The sequence below is a fragment of the Bos javanicus genome, chromosome 19 (genome assembly GCF_032452875.1).
Source record: "Bos javanicus breed banteng chromosome 19, ARS-OSU_banteng_1.0, whole genome shotgun sequence".
NCBI lineage: Eukaryota > Metazoa > Chordata > Mammalia > Artiodactyla > Bovidae > Bos > Bos javanicus.
In genome coordinates, this window is record NC_083886.1 from 16,192,975 (window position 1) to 16,206,090 (window position 13,116).

The 13,116-nt window shown below is 39.9% G+C and overlaps 1 non-coding gene and 1 pseudogene across 1 annotated transcript; both read right to left on the reverse strand.

The window, feature by feature from the left end:
* Positions 1-1,692: 1,692 nt before the first annotated feature.
* On the reverse strand, positions 1,693-1,854 carry LOC133233163 (U1 spliceosomal RNA). The gene has a single exon (XR_009731638.1). It is a non-coding gene; the product is annotated as a U1 spliceosomal RNA (small nuclear RNA).
* A 7,002-nt stretch (positions 1,855-8,856) lies between these two features.
* LOC133233072 (small ribosomal subunit protein uS8-like) lies at positions 8,857-10,140 on the reverse strand (annotated as a pseudogene).
* Between the last annotated feature and the right edge of the window lie 2,976 nt (positions 10,141-13,116).

A 13,116-nucleotide genomic window follows, 5' to 3' on the forward strand; every position in this document is an offset into this window, starting at 1 on the left:
TTTTTTCCATACACTTAAAGAGTATGCTGACGATCTTACACATATGCGAATGTTTATAGTGAGTTAATATCCGGTGTTTCAAGTGGCGTTGTTATTTTCATAATGTGAACATTGGTGGTGAGGCAGCAGGTTGCTGATACCAAAGTGTTTAAGGAAGTGCCGAAGTGTTTAAGGAAGAGCTGCGTAGAATAATTGTGGATGAGAAGTATTTGCCAGAACACGTATGTAATGTTGATGAAATCAACTTGTTCTGAAAACATATGCCAGAGCATACGTACATTCATCAAAAGTCCAAGACAATGGATTCAAGGCTTCCAAAGACTATATAATGCTGCTTTGGGACACAGATGTTGTAAGGTTCAAGTTGAAGCCTTTCTTAATCTACCACTTGGAAAACCCTAGAGCACACAGGAATACGAGAAAGCATATAGGTTCAGTTCAATTCAGTTCAGTCGCTCAGTCGTGTCCGACTCTTTGCCACCCCATGGACTGTGGCACACCAGGCTTCCCTGTCCATCACCAACTCCCAGAGCCTGCTCAAAAAAGCATATACTTCCCATTTATTGTTGCCATAACAGGGAAGCCTGGATGATATTCGCATTGTTTGAAAACTGGTTTTTGAACTGTCTTATTCTACGCACAAGAGAATGTTGCAGGCAAAACAAGCTGTACAATCAGAGCTTGAAGTCTTCCTAAAGAATATTGTGCCTACTAAACCATCAGCTGGTGTAGATGCCCCAGTGCCTCCTGCTATCCTCAAGCCTTATCGAGAGAGAATTATCACTGTAGCATCAATATCATCCTGCGATTAATTTTAGTTCAATGTTTCAAACATTCTTCAGGCCTGCTGTGCTTTCAGCTGTCTGCTTTGATGGTAAATATCCATACAACCATTTTGTTTTTCACTTTCAGTACAGTGATCAATAAATTAAATGATATATTCAACATTTTAATTTAAAAATAAGCTTTGTGTTAAATGAGTTTGCCTAACTGTAAGCCAGTGTAACTGTTCTGAGCTGATTTAAGGTAGGCTAGACTGAGCTATGATGTTCAGTAAGTTAGTTGTATTACATGCAGATTTGACTTAAAATATTTTCAACTTATGATGGGTTTATTGGGACATAAAACCATCACAAGTCGAGGGAGATCTGTAATAGGAAAACATATGAAAGTATAAATAATAGCCGCTCAGTCATGTCTAACTCTTTGCAACCCCATGGACTGTAGCCTGCCAGGCTCCCCTGTCCATGGAATTCTCCAGGCAAGAATACTGGAGTGGATTGCCATTTCCACTCCAAAAGATAAAGGGATAAGAATCTAAGCATACTACTACAGAAAGTCATCAAATCACAAAGCAAGTGAGTGAGAGAAGAAAAAAGAAACAGACGAGCCACAAAACAGCAGGAAATGGCAAAATGGTACTAAATACAAACCTATCAATAATTACTTCCTTTTTAAAATGTTTATGTATATATGTAAATAGTTGATTTACAATATTATATAAGTTTTACTATACAACACAGTGATTCACAGTGTTTTGTTTTTTGTTTTGTTTTTCGGCTGTACCACATGGCATATGGGGTCTTAGTTCCAGAACCGAGGATTGAACCTGTGCCCCCTGCAGTGGAAGCACAGATTCTTAAACGCTGAACCACTGGGAAATTCCCAGATGTTTGTTTTTCAAAACCTACCAGGAGGAAGCATGAACGCAGTTCCTCCCTACTACAAATTATGCAGCCGAGTTCCCCACGTTTGGGGAAATGGCAGGGGTCAGCACACCTGGAGTGCAATGGATGAGCCTTGCCCTGGGAAAACCACCTTCATGCTCATGGTATCTCCCCTGCTGGTAAGTATATGATTCACAATTTTTAAAGGTTATACCTCGTTTATAGTTTTTGTAAAATATTGGCTGTATTCCTTGTGTTGTACAATATAATCCCTGGAACCTATTTATTTTATACATAGTAGTCTGTGCCTCTTAATCCCCTACTCTATTCTTCCCTTCCCCCACTTCCTTCTCCCCACTGTATCTGTGGGTCTGTTCCTTTTTTGTTACTAATTTTCATTAGTTTGCTTTATATTTTAGATTCTACATATAAGTGATATCATACAGTATTTGTCTTTCTGTCTGACTTATTTTATCCATGTTGTTGCAAAAGGCAGGTTTCATTTTTTGTGGCTGAGTAGTATTCCATTTCTCGGAGAAGGCAATGGCACCCCACTCCAGCACTCTTGCCTGAAAAATCCCATGGACGGAGGAGCCTGGTGGGCCGCAGTCCATGGGGTTGCTAAGAGTTGGACATGACTGAGCAACTTCACTTTCACTTTTCACTTTCATGCACTGGAGAAGGAAATGGCAACCCACTCCAGTGTTCTTGCCTGGAGAATCCCAGGGACGGCGGAGCCTGGTGGGCTGCCGTCTATGGGGTCGCACAGAGTCGGACACGACTGAAGCGACTTAGCAGCAGCAGCAGCAGCATTCCATTGTGTATATATAGCACAACTTCTTTATCCATTCATTGTTGATGGACACTTAGGTTGCTTCTGTATTTTGGCAGTTGTAAATAATGCTGCTATGAACATTGGGATTCATATGTCTTTTCAAATTAGTTTTTCATTTTTTGGATATATACCCAGGAGTGGCTTCTCTTTTTAGTGATGTGGGAGTTCTCTTTTTAGTCTTTTGAGAAAGCTCCTTACTGTTTTTCACATGCTCGCCAACATTTTTTATTTGTGTTCTTTTTAATGGTAGCCACTCTGGCAGTATACGGTGATATCTCATTGTGGTTTTAAATTGTGTTTCTCTGATGATTAACAGTGTTTGAACCTCTTTCCATGTGCCTGTTGGCCATCTGTTTTGTTTTGGTTTTTTTTCTGAAAAATGTCTATTCAGGTCTTCTGCACATTTTTAAATCATGTTGCTTGCTTTTTGATGTTGTTGTATGAGCTATCTTAATATTTTGGATTGTAACCCCATATCAGTCATATAATTTGGAAATATTTTCTCCTATTCAGTAGATTGTCTTTTCATTTTGTCAATGGTTTTCTTTACTATGCAAAAGCTTTTAAGTTTCACTACGTTCCATTTACTTTCTTTTGCTTTTATTTTCTTTGCTTTAGGAGATAGATCCAAAAACATATATATTGCCACAACTTGTGTCAAAGAGTATTCTGCCTGTGTTTCCTTCTAGGAGTTTTATGGTTTCCAGTCTTGTATTTAAGTCTTTAATACATTTTGACATTCTTTTGTAAACGGTGATAGAGAATGTTCTGATTTCATTCTTTTATTAATAAATGGAGCTGTCCAGTTTTCCCAGCACCACTTATTGAAGAAATTATCTTTCCCCCATTGTATATTCTTACCTCCTTTATCATAGATTAACTGACAAGTGCTTGGGTTTATTTCTTGGATTTCTATCCTGTTCCATTAATCCATATCTTACGTACAAAATTAACTCAAAATGGATTAAAAGCTTTAATGATAGATCTGAAATCATAAAACTCCTAGAAGAAAACATAGGTGGTAAGCTGCTTAGCATCTGTCTTGGTTATTTTGTTTTTTTGAATTGACAACAAAGGCACAGATAACAAAAGCAAAAATAAATAAACAAGATCACATCAAACTTAAAACCTTGTGTAAAACAAATCAAATCATCAATAAAATTAAAAGGCAACATACCAAATAGGAGAATACATTTGCAAATCATGTGTCTCATAAGGGGTTAACATCCAAAGTATATAAAGAATTCATTCAACTCAATAACAACAAAATAAAACAATCTAATTTTAAAATGGCACAGAATCTGAATAGACATTTTTCTGAAGAAGACATACAAATAATAAAAAGTACATGAAAAAGTGCTTTAACATCACTAATCATTAGGGAAATGAAAATCAAAACCACAATGAGATATCATCTCATACTTGTTAGAATGCTGCTAAGTCGCTTCAGTCATGTCCGACTCTGTGCAACCCCATAGACGGCAGCCCACCAGGCTCCCCCGTCCCTGGGATTCTCCAGGCAAGCACACTGGAGTGGGGTGCCATTGCCTTCTCCACTTGTTAGAATGGCTATCATCAAAAAGACAAGAAATAGCAAGTCTTAGTGAGGATTGAAGGAAAAGCAACCCTTGTGCACTGTTGGGAATATAAATTTGTGCAACCACTATGGAAAGTAGTGTGGAAGTTCTTAAAAAAAAATTAAAAGTAGAATGACCATATGATCCCACAGGTTCACTTCTGGGTGTTTATTCACAGGAAAATAAAAAGTACTAACTGCAAGATGCATGTACCCCTATGTTTATTGCAGCATTATTTACAATAACCAAGATATGGAAGAAACTTATGTTCCTATATTCTGTATAGCCATTAAACACACACAATGAAACATTATTCAATCATAGAAAGAGAAGGAAATTTTGCCATTTTTGACAATAGGGGTGGATTTTTAGGGCATAATGTTAAGTGAAACAAGACAAAGAAAAACAAATATTATGTGATCTCACTTATATGTGGAATATGAAGACAAAAACCAACCAACCAAAAAAGCTCCCAAGCTCATGAATACAAGGAATAGGGGTGGGGATGGGGTTGCAAAATGGATAAAGTAAGTTAAAAAGCACAAAATTCCAACTGTAAAATGAATAAATCATGGGATGTTATGTACAGCATGGTGACTATGGTAATGAAAGTGAAAATTGCTCAGTTCTGTCCAACTCTTTGTGACCCCACAGACTATGCAGTTCATGGAATTCTCCACGTCAGAATACTGGAGTGGGTAGCTGTTCCCTTCTCCAGGGGATCTTCCCAACCCAGGGACTGAACCCAGGTTTCCCACATTGCAGGTGGATTCTTTACCGGTTGAGTCACCAGGGAAATCCAAGAATACTGAAGTGGGTAGCCTATCCCTTCTCCTTCAAATTCCTGGATCTTCCCAACTCAGGAATCGAACCCGGGTGTCCTGCATTGCAGGTGGATTCTTTACCAGCTGAGCTACCAGAGAAGCCCAACTATGGTAATAGTCTATTGCATATTTGAAGGTTGTTAAGAGAATAAATCTTAAAAGTTTTCACAAGGAAAAAAATGTTGTAATAATATATGGTGATGGATGTCAACTAGACTTACTGTCCAGGGGTGATCACTTTGCAATATACAGAAATATCTGATCACTGTCTTGTATACCAGCCACTAATATAATGTTATATGCCAATTCTATCTAAAAAGTCAACAGAATAAAAAGAAGATACATGTATAACTGAATCATTTTGCTGTATATCTGAAACTAACACAAAATTGTGAATCAACCATGGTCCAACATAAAATGAAAAATTTTAAAAGTCAACAGAATATTTTCTGTTACTACTGTGAAAGTAATGTGCCCTTTTTTATTCATCTTAAGATTTTTTTTGTCTTTGATGTTTAACAGTTTGATATGCTGTGCCTATGTATATTTTTGTTTCTATTCATCCTGCTTGGGATTCACAGAATGTCAAGTGTACAGCTTTTTCTGTCTTGTCAGCTTTGGAATTTTTCAAAAGTTATCTCTTAAAGAAAATATTGCTCTTATACTTTCTCACATCTCTCCATGTTGTGTAAACATTTGACGTTTTTGTTGTGTACCATATGACTATTTTTTAATCTGAATTTTCACTCTTTTTCTCTGCTACTGCTGCTGCTAAGTAGGTTCAGTCGTGTCCGACTCTGTGCAACCCCAGAGACGGCAGCCCACCAGGCGCCCCCGTCCCTAGGATTCTCCAGGCAAGAACACTGGAGTGGGTTGCCATTTCCTTCTCCAGAAAAATTTTATAAACAACTTTTTCTCTATGTATGCTTAAATCTAAATATTGATTTTTATCAGCCTTTTTTTTATTACTAATACTTACTTTTAATTGCGATGTCTTATTTTCATTACATTTATTTTATCTGCTTATGTAAAATGACTTTCCATTTATAGTAGTGGTATATAAAAAGTTTTATATAAACAAGATGATTTTAAAATATCAAGTTATTACAGTAAGTACAAAAAAATCTTGAATAATTAACCTTTGAAAATCACTGCAGTAAAGCTAAAGCAACAGTAAATGGTTATAATTAAGAGACTTGGCTCTTAAAAAGAAAAGCCTCACCAATATCTATTCTTTTAATTTTTGTTTTCTTTCTTCTGATTTTACAGCTAACCCACAATGTGACACGTATGTATATACAAAGTGACACGTATGTATATACAAAGTGACACGTATGTATATAACCCTTAAATTGTTTAAGATCTATGTGAGCTGTGTTACTGCATTATGGGGAACAACATTAACGAGTATATTTCATGTCTGTTTCACAGCTAACTACTGTATTTCCAGATGAGCCAATATTTCCACGTGACAGATACACATCTCTTTTTCTCTTAATTACTCCATCAATCCTGAGTGTTATAGTTATCACTTGGGCCAACGGCAAATACCCTCATTTATTTACTTTGAAATAATACAATCCAGGGAGGAAAAAAATCCTCATTCGAACACGGTATTTTTTGTTTTAGTAACAACTGGGTATATTTCTGATTTGCAGCAAACCCTTACTCAAAAGAAGAAATGGTTCATCTTTACATTCCACTTTTTAAGCAGCAGCACCGTTTCCAAGCTGCCACAGCTGTGACTTGCAGTGAGTCAGCTCTATCCCCCGTACGCCTCAGCTTCTAAATATGTAAAGTGACAAAGCCAGATCTGGGTGAGTCTGAGAAACCGCACCGGCCCTCATGAGTGAAAACACTTCTGAATAACCTGGTGCACACTGCTCAACTCTATGCATCTGGTTTTCCACGTTCTCTTGCAATTTGATATCTTATGGTTTACTACTTCCTCAGACTCAGACTGGAATAGTAATTAAGGGAATTAATTTAAAAGGCCTTGCTTTTTTGGATTATGGATTAATTTTGGAACAAAATGTAAATGAGATGACATTAGAGCACTTCTTCAAAACCAAATGCTGGGACATGATTATATTTAAAGTCTGGTGCTAAGTCACTTTAGTCGTGTCCGACTCTTGGCGACCCCATAGACAGCAGCCCACCAGGCTCCCCCGTCCCTGGGATTCTCCAGGCAAGAACACTGGAGTGGGTTGCTATCAGCCTTCCAGTTCACTAGTTTTCTCTTTTGCTGTGTCTAATTTCCTGTTAAACCTATCTGTTAATGTCTAATTTCAATTCAATTCTAGAATTCCTACTGGAGTCTATCAATTCTTTGACGATTTTTTTTCTCCCTTTTTTCCTCTCTTTCTTAAGAACATAAATAATAGCTCTTTTCAATCCTTGTCTGGTAATTCCATTATTTGGATTAACTTTGGTCTGTTTCTGTTGTATGGTTTTTTCCTTCTTGGTCTTCGCCATACAGTCCTGTATTTTGGCATGCCAGGTAATTTTCAGTTAAATCCTAGACATGGTATGAAAAAAGGTATAGAGGATCTAGGTGATACTGTCTTCCTCTCAAGAAGATTCATGCTGTCCTTTGCAAGGCCGACAGAGTAACATATGATTATCTTAATCCAGTTAGAGACTTAGCTACTCAAGGGAAGTTTTGACAGTATTTTTAATCTCTGATTTGTATTTGCAAATCTCTAATTTGTCTAACGGAGAAGGCAATGGCACCCCACTCCAGTACTCTTGCCTGGAAAATCCCATGGACGGAGGAGCCTGGTGGGCTGCAGTCCATGGGGTTGCGAAGAGTCGGACACGACTGAGTGTCTTCACTTTCACTTTTCACTTTCATGCATTGGAGAAGGAAATGGCAACCCACTCCAGTGTTCTTGCCTGGAGAATCCCAGAGTCAGGGGAGCCTGGTGGGCTGCCGTCAGTGGGGTCGCACAGAGTCGGACACGACTGAAGCGACTTAGCAGCAGCAGCAGCAACAATTTGTCTAAAGCAAAGCAAAGCTGGTTTCCTCAGCTTTAAATTGCCTTCAGACAGATGTTTTATGTACGATAATGGCCTTTTCTAACTCTTCTCAGTGGAAATGTTGGTTTGCCACATGCTACTCATTACTGCATATCACTTTTGTGCATTAATAGCAATATCTCAGAATAAAACTTAAATTTTAGTAGATAACCAGTACACTCATTGGATTACATTTTAATGGGGGAAAGCTATAATTTTTATCTGAGCTCAAAATATTTTTATTGTGTCCAATTGCTTGCTGTACATCTTGATATGTCATAGGTACCTAAAAAGTATCCAGATGAACTCTATGATTTTCTCTCTTTCTTCCAGGTTTAAGGAGACCAAAGAGATGTAAACATTAATTTCAGGGCAGAAGACCTGAATATACATTTTTCCAAAGAAGGCATAGAAATGGCTATTTGGCATGTGAAAAGATACTCAGCATCACTAATCACTGCATGTGTGCTCAGCCACTTCAGTCGTGTCTGACTCTTTGTGACCCTGTGGACTGTAGCCCACCAGGCTCCTCCATCCATGGAATTCTCCAGGCAAGAATACTGGAGTGGGTTGCCATGCCCTACTCCAGGGGATCTTCCCAACCCAGGGATCAAACCTGCATCTCTTACGTCTCCTGCATTGACAGGTGGATTCTTTACCACTAGTGCCACCTGGGAAGCCCCACTAATCATTACAGAATCATTATAGAAATGTAAATTAAAACCACAGTGAAATATCACCTCACACCTGTTGGAATAGCTATCATCAAAAGTATAGTACAGATAACAAATTTTGACAAGGACGTGGAGAAAAGGGAATACTCGTGCGTTGTTGGCGGGAATGTAAACTAGTGCAGCCGTTGTGGAAAACAGTATGGCAGCGTCTCAAAAAAAACTGTATGTATGTATTGCTGTATGACTCAGCAGTTCCACTCCTGGATTTACATCCAAAGAAAACAAAAACACTAATTCAAAAAGACATGCATCCCGATGTTCATAGCAGCATTATTTGTAACAGCCAAGATAAGGAAACAACCTACATGTCCATCAATAGATGAATGAATGAAGAAGATGTGGTCCACGTATACACAATGGAACACTACCCAGCCATACAAGAAGAAGGAAATTCTGCCATCTGCACCAACATGAATGGACGGCGGCACACCAGGTTTCCCCTGTCCTTCACAATCTTCTGGAGTTTGCTCAAACTTGTGACCACTGAGTCGGTGATGCCATCCAACCATCTCATCTTCTGTCATCCCCTTCTTCTCCTGCCTTCAGTCTTTCCCAGCATCAGGGTCTTCTCCAATGAGTTGGCTCTTCGCATCAGGTGGTCAGAGTATTGGAACTTCAGCTACAGTCCTTCCAATGAATATTCAGGGTTGATTTCCTTTAGGATTGACTGGTTTGATCTCCTTGATGTCCAAGGGACTCGTCAAATATATGTAGAATCTAAGAAATAAAGCAAACAAGTGTATAACAAAACAGATGCAGAGAACAAAGTAGTGGTTACTAGTGGGGATAAAGAGGGGAAGGGGCATGGGATTAAGAGGTTCAAACTACTGTGTATGAAATAAATAAGCAACAAGTATATATTATACAACACAGAGAAATATAGGCGTTATTTTGTAATACCAAATGGAACATAATTTGTAAAAAAAATTGAATTACTATGTTGAACATGTATAACTAAGAAAATACTGTAAATAAACTATACTTTGATTTTTAAAGAATTTTAAAAAATCATCTCCTTTCTTTATTTCATTAGGAAGACCTGCATTTGTATCTTCCTATTATTTTTTTTTTTTAACCATTAAGGCATTTTATTTGCACACACGTAGTACATCCCTAGAAAAAGAATCCAAAGATTTTCCCTCCTGTGTGTTTTCATCTTGTTTTTTCATGGTCCATGATGTCAGCTGAGATCGTCAGAACAATGAAGCCAAATTGACAGGATGGGAGCAGGTTATTCTGTAACTTTTCTAGCTCTTTGAATTGCACATCAAATCTGGGGCTGATCCACTTATTTCGCCTGCCTGTGAGGTTCACAATTTTACCAGCCCTGTGATTATCAATGATTTCAAATTTGTCAATGTAACTGCGCTTCATCATCGTTAGCAACCTGATGATGATTTTTGGAACATGGCCTGATTGGAACCTGTCATTTACCTCTCTCCTTTCGCCATTGTTGATCCTCTTGAGAGCATCAACCGGGACATTCGTACACCATTATGGCAGCACTGAAAGATGGCAGGAAGAGCTCTTCTTGCATTTTTAATAGCATGTTCCACCTGCCAATGCAGGAGAGGCAAGAGATGGGGTTCGATCCCTGGGTGGGGAAGATCCCCTGGAGAAGGAGATGGCAACCTGCTCAGTATTCTTGCTTGTGAAATTCCATGAACAGAGGAGTCTAGCAGTTTACAGTCCATGGGGCTTCAGAGAGTTGGACATGATTGAATGACTAAGCACACACACAAAACATCTGCCAGGAAGTAACTCAGAAAACCTTCATGAAAAAGTACATTTGAAAAGATGCAACATGTCATGATTGATGAAGCTAAGAATTTCCACATTGACAACAGAGACTACCATGAGAAGGAAAAAACATCACTGAAAGGACAAAAATTGCCCAGGAATTTTTTCTGGATTTTCTTGGTCCACTTTCTGACTCGCCACTTGGATTGCAGGGGCCTCCCCACTCCTTACCCTTACGTTCAGGAATAGAGTGTGCCAGAGTGGTTTGCGATGATATCCAAAAGCAAAGAGCAGTGCAGGAGGTCAGAGAACATTCTCCACCTAACATCCCTTGTGACTCACTGGGGACTTCCTGGGCTTAGGGTGTGGATGGCACTTTAGAGATTAGAGTGCACTGTATTTGGAACATGAGGAGACCCATGTGGCAGAACTATGCCAGGTTTTTTTAAAAAGAATCACTCCTGCAAGGGGTTGACCTTTTAATAAGCACAGCAGACAAAGCTCCTGAAAGAAGTGAGGAAGTAAAGGGTACGGTCCAGAGCAACAAGGCATTTGAGGGGCTGGATGAACACATCAGGTTGGACAGTGACATCTGCTCCAAACTTGGGAAGGGAGGTCACATTTGAGATCACTCCAAGGGAGGTCACGTCTGAGATCCCTCTAAGGGGGGCTGGGACAACTGTTGCACAGACTCTTATGCTCTCTCCAGCCTCCAGGATGGAAACACATCTGTATATTCAGAAGGATGATAACTGATTGGAAGGCCTCCCGTCTAAGAAGAAACCATGCCTGTGTGTGAAACTAGCTGTTCCAGGTGCTGGGAATCCTGTGGCAGACGCAAACTCGAATATGCGAGCAAAGGGCTATAAAAAATGGCAGAGCAAAATATGGTTGTAAAATGGGCAGTTTTTTTTGTTTTGTTTTGTTTTTTTTAAGCCTCGCTTTACTCTCCTCCTTCCTGCTAATTTTCAGTCATTGTCCCCGTGGACAAAATCAACCAGAATTCAGGTGATGAAAGCATCCAGTCAGCCTCTTGGGGTCCAGAACAGGATAGAGAATGGATCCCAGAGGGAAGATGTTCACAACACATCTTCTCACCCTCCCAAGCATCTACTCTTATCCTTCCTGTGGTTGAAGGGTTAATGTCCCCAACATAGTAAATAAAGTTACCATACCATGGTGTCTATTCAGTCAAATGTTCATCTGAAACCAAAAATGTCATCAATCATCAATCTTCTCATCAGAAGGGGTGGGGGAGAGAGAAACATCAATTAGCACAAAACCTGGCTGCTGCTGAGCCACTTCTGGAGCTGACCTTAGGCCTTGGGTGGTAATTATAGCAGCCTTCCTTCTCCCATCAACTCCTCCAAGTTCTGCCCACCTCGGTGGGATGGGAGTCTTTACCTCTTGGGGTTAAACTTTTATTCCTGTAGGGTCTTAGTCCTGGAACAGCTCTCATCCCACCCCAATGATTGTTTGCTGACCTAGAGAGGTTCCCTCTGGCATTGTCTTGCAGGGTTACCCGAGTCGGGCAGAGGGCAGCAACCATCCATTCTGGTTGAAGGTAGTGCTGTGAGTGGAGGGAAAGCCAGTGAGATAGTGGATGGAGATGCTATGGGAGTCTGAGTTTCCTGCTTTTATAACTTGTTTTGGTCTTGCAGACCCGCTTGTGGCCAGTCTTATATAGATGAGTTCCATTTCACGATGGAATTCTACTCTGTACTTTCACTGTGTGACTCAGTGCATCAGATGACCCCTAGGATGTGATGGGATGTCAGTTTACACAGTTACTTGGTGCCCCATGGTCTGAGATTCAATCTCAACAGGACTCTGTGGGAAGCCAGAGACTGAATGCACATGGACAACACTAGCTGGCAGAAGTGAGCGTGGTCTTCCTCCAAAACTACAGGGATTGTTATTGGGGCTTGTTAGAGGCTTTCTTTAGAACTCTGTCTTCTACAGAGACTTTCATTCCCATTGGGTCTGTTGGGTCATCATGTGAAAATGGCCAGGCATCCTTGCTTTGGTCTTGCTACAGAGTCCTGCTCTCTGGACAGCCTTACGGGTCACCAGAATGTAGATTAGAGCTGCATGTCCAAAATTCAGAGAAACCAACCAACCACGAAGCTTTCCTCTTTGTTCAGTTCAGTTCAGTTGCTCAGTCATGTCCAACTCTTTGCGACCCCATGGACACACAGGGCCTCCCTGTCCATCACCAACTCCCAGAGCTCGCTCAAACTCATGTCCATTGAGTCAGTGATGCCATCCCACCATCTCATCTTCTGTCATCACCTTCTCCTCCTGCTTTCAATCTTTCCCAGCATTAGAGTCTTTTCCGAAGGGGCAGTTCTTCCCAGCAGGTGGCCAAAGTACTGGAGTTTCAGCTTCAGCACCAGTCCTTATGATGAATATTCAGGACTGATTTCCTTTAGGATTGACTGGTTTGATCTCCTTGCAGTCCAAGGGACTCTCAAGAGTCTTCAAAAGCACAGTTCAAAAGCATCAATTCTTTGGCACTCAGCTTTCTTTATAGTCCAACTCTCACATCCATATATGACTACTGGAAAAACCATAGCTTTGACTAGATGGACCTTTATTGGCAAAGTAATGTCTCTGCTTTTTAATATGCTGTCTAGGTTGGTCATAGCTTTTCTCCCAAGGAGCAAGCATCTTTTAATCTCATGGCTGCAGTCACCATCTGAAGTGATTTTGGAGCCAAAG